The sequence below is a fragment of the Micropterus dolomieu genome, linkage group LG14, assembly GCF_021292245.1.
Source record: "Micropterus dolomieu isolate WLL.071019.BEF.003 ecotype Adirondacks linkage group LG14, ASM2129224v1, whole genome shotgun sequence".
NCBI lineage: Eukaryota > Metazoa > Chordata > Actinopteri > Centrarchiformes > Centrarchidae > Micropterus > Micropterus dolomieu.
Window position 1 is genome coordinate 16,900,441 of NC_060163.1, and position 10,692 is coordinate 16,911,132.

The 10,692-nt window shown below is 42.6% G+C and overlaps 1 protein-coding gene across 1 annotated transcript in view; it reads right to left on the reverse strand.

Annotated features, from left to right (window-relative positions):
• The window catches only part of LOC123983202 (zinc finger MIZ domain-containing protein 1-like), a 118,151-nt gene extending 114,141 nt beyond the window's left edge, over positions 1-4,010 (reverse strand). Inside the window, exon 1 of the mRNA XM_046069363.1 lies at positions 3,887-4,010. The gene's annotated coding sequence lies outside the window, so the exon portion shown is untranslated. The remainder of the gene's footprint in view (positions 1-3,886) is intronic.
• Between the last annotated feature and the right edge of the window lie 6,682 nt (positions 4,011-10,692).

Below are 10,692 nucleotides of genomic sequence, written 5' to 3' on the forward strand. Positions count from 1 at the left end.
AGCTGAAAAGAATCCACAGTTTGACAAATCGCAAAACTCAAAATAAGAGTTATTTTTCTTCTCTCCATCAAACTGTCATCCCCATCTCCCCTCCCGTCAAGCCCTCTCTGTGTGCACAGTTTGTACAATAACAACTCCTATCACCAATGCAACCGAAAATATGCACAAAGTGGTTGCACACTCTTAACGTGATTAAATGATGTGTGGTCTGGCGTCACTCCCAGCACCTCTCCCATCCCCTCGCTTCGCTCTGTATCTCCCTCCTGCACAAACGCACACAGATTCCCTTTCCCTGAGCTGTGTTTTGAAAATAGAAGCTTCATATTAACAGTCAACAGTCAGGCTGACAGGTACAGTCTGACCATTCTCTCCGTCATATAAACCCCTCTGCGGATATCTGCACAGTACACATGTTCCTGCAGCTCCGAGTCACAGAGGTGGAGCGTCACAAATCATCACAGACACACACACATGAGGAATGCAGAATAACTCATGTGGAAAGAATACGGCGGTATGATGTATGTAGAGCAAGTGCTTATTTTGTTATTTCAGAGTGGTGGAAGACATATTCAGATCCCTCACTGGGAAATTTGCAGTACCACAATGTAATAAAACTGTGTGTGTGTGTGTGTGTGTGTGTGTGACAGACAATGGGTTGCAAGTACATCTTGCATCATATAAAAGGGTCACAAGCCAATAACACTTACCACAAAGTTCTCGCACTGCAGAAAGCTTTATGGACTGACTGTGAAAGATCCAACATCACACTGTCGATCACTTGTTCCGCGCTTTATTAACAATGTTTTTGGTGAAGGTTTTACCTCTTTCAGGTTTGACTTGATCAAGGTCTAAGATTTGACTTGATGAAGGTATAAGGGAAACGTCATCAAGTGAGGATTTCTGGATTTCTTTGGTTCTGTCACAAGGGATCACCGGCCAGAAAGGTTGGGAGACACTGGTTTAATTTCGAACTATGCAACATATCCTATAATTATTATCAGCTCCTGCATGATGGCAGCTGTAAAAGAAATGTAGCAGATTAAAAAAAAGTGCTTGAGTGAATGTACTTTGTTACTTTGCACCACTAGTTGTGCTAAACAATCTCCCTTCCAGATATACTGCAGCATCAAAATAACTCTTTACGATGTTATAAGTGAGTGCTGTTTGACACCAAACTAAACCTCATGATTAAGCTACTACAGCTGTCCAGTGACACACTTTCTGTACAGAGAGCGCCACGCTTGCCCTGCACTTTCCTCAGTCACTGAAAATAGCCATACCAGCAGGGTGATTCACCCAGGAGTTTATTCTCTCCAGCAAAGACAACAAAAAAGGGACCTTGAGCGAAACCTACACAAACCTCCCACAGGCTCTGACCGCGGAGGAAGAGCAGTCGCTGGCTTGCCTTTTTCCTGTTAAGAGTGCCTAAAAGGGGGCTCTCCGTATGCGGGAGCTGCTCACCGCAAGTGAAATTCCCAAGCCAAATCAATAACATGATGACATTATACACCATCTAACAGCCGTGTTTACCAGCTACTTAAGCACACATTGTTGGTAAAAAGGAGGCTCAGGCTGCAGTGGAAGAGGGTTTCATTTTGAGGCTGTGATGCAGATCAAACTGGAATAAAATATTTTGCAAAGCAGTGTTTATCTCTTAATGACACTGTACACCATGTTGTGTTCCAGGAATATTTTCAGATTAACATCAGACGCAGCGTACAGACAACATTTCAGTAGGTGAGTGTGGTTAAGAAGACACACCAGCTCTCAGTCTCCTCACAGGCCGGCCAGCAGTACTGCTGGAGGTAATGAGGCCTCTTGTGGGTCCTCTCTGATCTGAGAGAATCATTTCCCATGTGGCACATCCATATCCAGCTTCCACCCACCCGACGAGGTGAGAGTAAAGGCGAGAGCGAAAACTCCCACCCTGCACTGAGAACGTGTTGCCATTGTCAACCCTCAGAGCCACACACAGACCTCGGGCTGGCTGCGGTCCAGACAAAAAGAGATTTGCTTCAGCGTTACATGTCTAAAAGATATATGTGATTTGATTTAAAAATCTAAGTAAAGTTTTATTTTCTGTTTATTTTAAGGTTTTATTCACTAATCTGTGTCAGAAGCAGCTCAATATCCTTTTTTATAGTTTTTGGTTTGTGCTCATGCTTCTCACTGGTCAGTAGGAGTTAATAAATGGTCTACTTCAGCATCCAGACACACGTGCTGGGTTGCAGATCTCTGTTTCAATGTGTCTTTTGTTTGACGGCTGGTGTTTCAACATCCTCAACTTGAATAGAAGAAGGTCAGCCTGGTGGGGTCTGCCCCATGGTTATTCAGGAGCCCAACCTGGGGCCCCACAGAGGTGGGGTGACTGGAAGTGAGAGGACGGGACAGAAAACCTCCTTCTCTGTCTGACACCACCCTAATCCATGAAGCCACTGGAAGTTTGAAGTTTCCCCCCTGCACAAGCAGAGCTCAATCAGCGTTTTAATCACACGTGCCATCGAGTGCTTGTGATGAGTGCAGATTGAAAGGTGGCCCATGCAGGGACTGGAGCAGAGAGCAATCAAAGGACCAGGTGCACAAAGATGGCAACTTTCTAGTTTGACATTCCCTCTCCCGTCCTGCATCAAGACTGTATCGGAAAGTTTTAAAACCAGCTGAGTTCAGATGCTTGTCAGTTCAGCAGCTATTAAACCCAACAAGACCCTCATCTTACATGACAGGAATGTAAACAAGCTACTGCTCAATTACTGGTATGGCCACAGAAGTTTTACATGTCCCTCAGCAGCAGGGTCCAAACAGTCAGATGCTGCAGGAGCAACAAGCAAAGACAGGGGAGAATGAACTTTTCAGCAACACAACAAAAACAGGAAGTGCTCTCTCCTGGACATATCACCAGAAAAAGATGAGAAACATCTGTACTTATGTTTGTTGATGCTCCCAAACCGGGATTTTCAGAAGCAGAAATACAGTGCATGTGTATTTCTTTCTCTCTCTATCTCTCTCTCTCTCTCTCTCTCTCATTCACAATGGTTAGGAAGCTGATGAAGGAGCAGAGGCTAGGCTACTTTTTCCACTTTGCCGTGCTTTTTGCTTCCTGGACAGATGTACAGCAAGTGAATATGAGCCCACTTCAATATGAGAGGCCCCCCTCAACCCCAACTGGTTCCATATTCAGACAGCAGGAATTTGGGGAGTCAACTTGTTAAACCCTTATGAAGCAGCAACGACCTACAGCAGCAAAGCATGAGAAGACCGGGATGTGACATAAATACATTGATATTTAAGGGTACACACATACACACACACACACACACACACACACACACACATGCCGCTATTAACAAAGTTCAGAAATAAACACTTAACGTGACATTTACTGCATAATCCGCGGAACTGCAGTGACCGCTGCCTTGCCGTGGCCACAGTAATTCTGCAGCTCACATGAATCAGTTCCACAAGCAACACTGAATCCACATTTGACAAACCATGTGCTTTGTGCACATCAGAAGCCAAAAAGGTAAGAGCTTCATCTTAAGCTTGCGCACACACGCAGCGCGGCATGATTCATTCTGCAAGCAAAATGCATACAGGCTGCTACAATGTAGCCTCCAAGCCCCGACGCTTTGGAGATCAACGCGGCATCTTATACCAACGAAATGCACAACCTGGTTAACAGCTCGCCGGTTAAATCCCGACGGCACCGAGCAGTGGAATTGTAAATAAAAAGCTGCGGTTGATTATTACAGGCTCCGACGTGCCAGTTCAAGTGGTCACTCTATTGTTGGGAAACAATCTGTGCCAAAGTGGAAACAAAACCTTCCCGAGACAAGAGCCTCGCTGCGCGACACCGTGAATAGGCAACGTTAAGTTTGCAGTTACTCACCGGGTTATTAAGCGGAGAAAGTCCTCGGTAATTTTCGGCTCTTGTTTTTAAATATCTTCCCCCCTCACGGCCACTGAGAACGGGCTCAACGTCAGTGGGTGAGTAACTGAATAGACTCTGAGAGAGCGCAGTAAGTTGAAGTGTCAAATTACATTGGCTATTCTATTACCAGAGGGACCCATGCTCGGTGGCTGCTGACAAAATGTGTCGCGGATTTTGCGCGGGGGCGCCATCAGGAGGGAGCCGGGAGCGGAGCCGGACTGCGGCTCAGCTCTGCGGCCGGGTTACACCGGATCTGCTGGAGCGACCCGCTCCGAGTGTGGTACCGTCCAGCTCAATCGTATTGTGTACACATAGTCTAAATTTTGGAGCGGATTTTAAAAGGTTTTAAAAAATCTTTCAAACATTAAAATGGAAATTGAGTACGCTGGGTAATTTATTTCGTGTCTCTTTAGTGATTAAATTAACTCAAATGGTTATTCATTGCAATTTAAATGATTTTTTTCTTTAATTAAATGGCACCTAACAGTAATATTTTTATGTTATTTATATGAATACACGGCGATTTACTACTTAATATTAGTACTTATTAATAATAATAGATAATAATGAAATATTGAAAAAGTAAAATGCTGCCAAATGTGACATAATAGCCTAATAAAAATAACCATCATAATGAATCTAATTAAATCTGTTATTATAATATGTTTATACAATCTGAATATGTTAATATGGAAATAAACATACACCTATAAAACATATAGTAATGCAATAGTAATAGTCTAATAAACAACAACAACAAACACGCGCACGCCCTCACGCCACTGCAGCGCACACACGCCTCCCGCGCGCACCGTCGTCCCGTGTGATCATCCTCGGAGCGGACGCCACCCTCCGTGTTTTGCAGGTCACCGCTCTCTGATGGAAAGCTCTGAATAACAAAGACATGTTTGAGAGCAGCAGCGGCAGCAGCAGCAGCAGCAGCAGTCTGGGCTGAGCGCTGACGTCAAGGAGCCATGACTGTGCCAAGCAGCATCCAGACTCCAGTCCACCACACACACACACACACACACACACATATAAATACACATACACACATACACCAACACACTGACCCACTACTGCCACTGTGGCCTGTTTGGAAGCTCCCCATGTCAAAAGTTAGAAACACACCACCCTGTGTGCTGTGATTGACTCTTAAAAGTTGGGATGTGATTAGGGTCAGGGTGGTGTTTTCTCTCTCAGAAGCGTAGTAGAAGTCACCACACAAGTGATACACTCTGCTGGTGTGTATAGAGACCTGTGAGCCCCTGCTTTCTGGCCTGTGTATCTACCCCAGCTGTCTAAGTTAGGGGGGAGGGATACACTGGAACAATAGGCGCCATTTGTCCTGCTCAAAGGTGACAGGAAGCATTGATTTCAGCCTGTTCCAGGCTTGTAAGCCATCCCCAAATTGGCTAATGTGAACATTTCCCTCTAACGGAGATTGGAAAATTTTAGGTAATTGACATTCACAGTAGTTGCATCAAGATGCAGGGACAAACTTTAGATTCCAGGATACCAAAGCCCCATCAATTTTATTGAGCTGTTAATTGCAATAAAGGGTCTAGGGCTGATCCTGAATAGTCGAAGATTCGATGCTTCGATGGGCAGAGCCTGATTCGACTGTCAATCTCACAGTCAAAGCTTTGCAGGGAAATGAGGATAATGCCATTTTAGCGATATGGGGGTGCTCAATGTCTGATTTTACATAGAACTACCAGTTTTCTCCCAATAAGTTAATATACAGCCTATTACAATAAACATTTCAACGGTTAATGCTGTAAATAAACATATAAAAAGAATAAAAACTTCCAATAAATGTTCTGTGTGTGATAAAATCCAAAATTTTAACCCTAACCCTGGGTCGTCAGTGCGCATGTGTAGGCGTAGTGTGTATGTGTGTAGTGGCAGGAGGAACACTTGCTGAAGAGCCACAGCTTCACTGGTGTTGTGCCGAGTTGTGTGAACCACACAAAGAATATTTTATTGTTTTTAAATAGCCGGCTACTTGAAATACACCCGCGAGGAACCGCGACGTGCAGTTGTCGGCAGCACGGCAAACACAAGACTGGTGAACGGCAGGTGAGAGAGAGAGAAAATGGTCAACAACAAGCCTCAGTTTAGCTTCGGCCCGCAATTGCCGCACACAGAAACACACGATTTGACTATCAGTCGACTATAGGCAGAACTTGACGATTCTGATTCAGCTATGTAAATCCTTAGTCGGGGACAGCCCAAGAGGGTCCAAGACAGTAGCAAACAAGAACAAAAACTAAAATTATAACTAAATCAATAATGATTTGGTCGAATTAAAGGCAGTCTAACCAGCTAAATGCATTTAAGTTACTTTAGATTGTGCAGCAGCTGAAGTGCACATGAGGTAAAAAACTAGGAACCAAAAATCTGTTAGAAATATTATCATAGATTAGTCTTCTAATACATAAAAATGTTCTGTTTATAGCCACAATGTGAGTAGGCATATGAAGCAAAATGGTAGCATTGTAGTCATACACTCCAAATGAAAGCATGATGTAGAAGATGAAATTGTTTAAATCTGTATTCGCACCATACAGCTAATTTTAAATGCAGTTAGGCAGCCGTTTGGTGCTCTCACGTGTAAGAGTCCCTAAATTGTTGCCTATTTAATAGCTTAAAAGAGCTCTCATTTACCAATTTGTCGAAGCAGTGGTCATCATGATATAAAATCTTCCCTGTTGTGTTCAACTGGGATGTTTTCACAGTGTTGAGACACCTTCTCTCTCATGACGTGACTGGTGTGACACACTGATCCAAATATAGATGGGAGTTTTCCTTATCACAACTGGGTCAAGGAGACTGAGTCAAAAACAGTCTGTTAGAGAAATGCTTTAAAAAATTATATGCAAAGTGATGTTCAACACTGCAGCATCAGCAGGCTTGAGTGTCTGACAGTGTGACATCAGATTTACCAGACATGCTTTATTACCAGTGCTGTATTGGACCACCAGTTAACACTGCAACCCCACGCACGACGCACGCTGGTTAGATTGTCCGCCTTTCCTGAATGGAGTTTCTTTATTCTACCCATGTTGACTTAAGTTCATTCTGGTTTCCTTCTCCTGACAACAGAGATAGATTGCAGACAGAAAGTTTTAACCCTCAAGGAGGCGCTATAGATTGTAGAGGTTGCATTGCTGATTTAAAGGTACGCTAATTAATATTTTTATATTAATGAAAAATATCAGCTATGTGTAATGTGAAAGGGGTCGCTCCTAAGGGGAACCTAAAGGAATTCATCACCCAACTCTGCAGTTTTGCTCAGCAGTTTTTAATGTCTTTGATTTGATTTTATAGCCCAAAAGTTTCCTGTTTTGATTCAGTCACCCGGTTCTCATCACTTTAATTTCCATAGGCTTGAAGGCAGCTGTTTTCAGCAAACAAGCTCTGACAAGACTAATACTACATTCACGCTAATAATATACTCCAGGATTGCTTTTTAGGCTGCATCCACACTACTGCATTTTCGTTTTAAAACGGAGACCTTGTGCTATGTTTGCACCTACCGTCCAGACCTCGGACGGGAGGTCCAAAAGATAAAGACCTAAAACGGAGAAGTTTGAAAACGCTGCCGTCCCCGTTTTTCATTTTGAAACTCCGAAGAGCGTTTTAGTGAAGACGGGCAAAAACAGAGGACTTTAGAAACGATGACGCAGATGCTCACGTTTGGCTCTCTGATTGGGTCTCATAAGTCATGCAAAGTAGAAACACAATGCTACTGAGAGTTTTTGACAGGGTATTTTTATTAAAATATTTTGTACTGTGCAAATAACACTTATAGCCTACACTTGTACTGTGTATGTTGGTGTAATTACTTTGCAACGACTCCCAGTCTGTTTTCCGCCGCCACCGCCACTTTTAACTCCTGTGTTACATTCAGTAACGGCTCGTTATAGGTCCATGCAAAATAAAATCTGGTGTCATTCTTTGTCTGTAGTACTTTATTCTTTCGCCAAATCTTCTGTAACTACTGAATAGTCCATCTGCTTCATGTTTACAGCGGTACACGCATGCCCAGTATACGTGAACAGCCACTAGATGTGCGTTTTTAGTCGCTTTAGTATAGATGGAGATCAACTCTCATTCGCAGCTAAAACGCTGGTGTGCACGGAGATCGTATTTGTTTTTATTCTCCATTTCTGAAGTAGTGTATATGGGGACATAGTCTGGATGGGTGGAAATAGAGACTTTTGATAACGATGACTCAGACACCCATGTTCGCTTCCGTATTGGGTGCCTGATTCATCACACCCCTATGATGTGACCCTTTTCCGGAAGATAACAAAAAACATCAGCCCTGACGACCAGCAGTTAATTTAACATGGATAACAAATTGCAATTGCAATACAATGATATTAGCATCACTATGTTAATGCTAACATCCTGATGTTAAACAGGTATAATGTTAATAATGTTCACCATCTTAGTGTAGCATTTTAGCATTCTAAAATTTGCTAATTCGCACTAAACACAAAGTGCACATGGGAATGTCATTAGTTTTAAAGTTGACTTGGTCACAAACGTGTCAAAAGTATTGTACAAATAGAAATCTTGATCTGCTGATGGAGCTACAGGAAAAGTCAAGCCATCACCAAAGTTGGGGTCGTGTGTGTACCAAATTTCATGGCAATCTCCTTTTTGTTTCAATTACATAAGTTACATACATCTTAACTAGACAAACCCTCTCAGAGAATTACAAAACACAGCGTCCATGTTGAACTCGCACTTTGCACGTCCTGCTACTCCTTAACATAAAAACAGCACAATGTGATCTTTGAAAGTGTAGGCAGGGAGATGTCTGTGTTTTCATTTACAGTTCCCACCTGGTTTATGAATGAACAACCGCCAGGCTCCAGAGACCAGCCCACATCCTCCGCAACCAACCACTGGCTGTCTTCCAGTCCAAATGTGTTCACAGCACACACTTTACTCTGCTGTGGACAGAGGGCTCATGCTGCTTGGTGGTATGGCCGAAAATATGGAGAGATAGCGTTAGAATCATACATTCCCAAGGGCCTACTTACTACGTTGTTCAAGAGCTGTGTTGGCATCTTTTGCTGCACTTTCTTTCGCTGAAAATGTGAGGTAAATAATAGCTATAGACGACAGCTTTTGTGCTCTCATTTGACCAAGTCCATTAGGTTCGTGTGCGTCTTTACCCTAACAAGTATGTTATTGGGGGTCTGTTGTGTTATGGGATTGTGTGTGACCTGGTGACAGCACTGCAGACAAAGCAGTGGAGTCTGATGGAGGGAATAAGCAGGGCAATGAGGAGGGGGAGGGGGAGGAGGAGGAAAGGGTTCTGCAAATAGAGAAGACAACTATTGCACTCCATTTGACAAAAAGACATGAGGGAACTGTGATAAACCCCATTGATTCTCATTACAGCTGGAGAGGCAGACAGAAAGAGAAGAGACATACCTAGACAGGTTGTGGTGAAGCCTCTTGATGATTTCCTCCCCTTGTTTTTTCCTTCAGACTTTTTTTGAGCAGCACCAGCAGAAAGCTGGCTGCCGGCACCCCATGCTGCTCTGCTTTTGGGGGAGAGGAGAGCCAATCAATGTGTGCTCACAAAGGGGGAAGAGCTTTCAGAAAGCCAACTGTTCCCTCAGGCCATGGGCAATGAAGAAGTGGGAAAGACAGAGGGAGACAGCACAGAGAGAGAAAGAGTCGAGGGTGTTGACAACATGTTTCCTTTGCTACTATATACTGAGAGGAATAACACAACCGCTGCAACACACTGACATCCAGCACATACAATAGTGACTGTAGTTCACTGAAATGTACAAAATACAATGCTTGTTTAAAGAACATCACAATAGAACTGCTGCTAATGAGTTATTTCATTAAGAATTAATCAGTTTGTTGATTTATTGGTTAGTTGTTTTGTCTATAGAATAAAAAAAACAGTGAAAAATGCCTATCACCAATTTTGAAGATGACACTGGCAAATTGCCACCAAAAGACTAAATTAATGACAATGTCAAACTGAGAAAACAAGCAAATCCTCACATTACAGAGGCTTTTGATAAATGAGTTAAACTATATATATTTTTTGCCATTATATAAATTCAATACCTAGATTTGACTGGTGACAAATTAAAGGTAAAATCTGAATAAATGAGTGGAGAAACATACTGAATGCAGCTGCTTCCACACAGGTGCACTGCATGGTACAATTAAGCAATTAACATCCAATCATGCTCTGTGGCATGTATAAAAATGCTGAATATGCCCAGTTGATTCTAACTTTGCATTAAGATGGCAAGAGGAAAAGATTGGTTGTTTGTGTTTCCAGTAGTTCAAATTATTAATTTTCGTTTCCCTGGGTCAATATGTAAAAAAAAATCTACTTACAGCTTATAGCTTACTAATGCAAACTCCTTGAAACCTACAGCCTCATATTTGCGGGCAGGATTATTTTCTTGATTTTAGACATTGATATCTCCGCAGTGGCAGAACAGATTTTTAAATGTCCATCTCCCTTTGTACTTTTGCAATTGCGAAGATCGTCCTTATCGATCTCTTACATTGTTAGTTTATGTCAGAACACACACATGCTCAAAACTCAACACAAGGCTAGACTAACTCAGAACAGAAGAACAAATCTAAAAACACATAGGTGTGTGGTGAAACATAATTTCACGAGGTTCAACCTACTGTGATCACGTGAGTCTCCTCTTTCAAACCTTATTTTGAAATTCTACTTGTGATTTAAAAGATTTAAA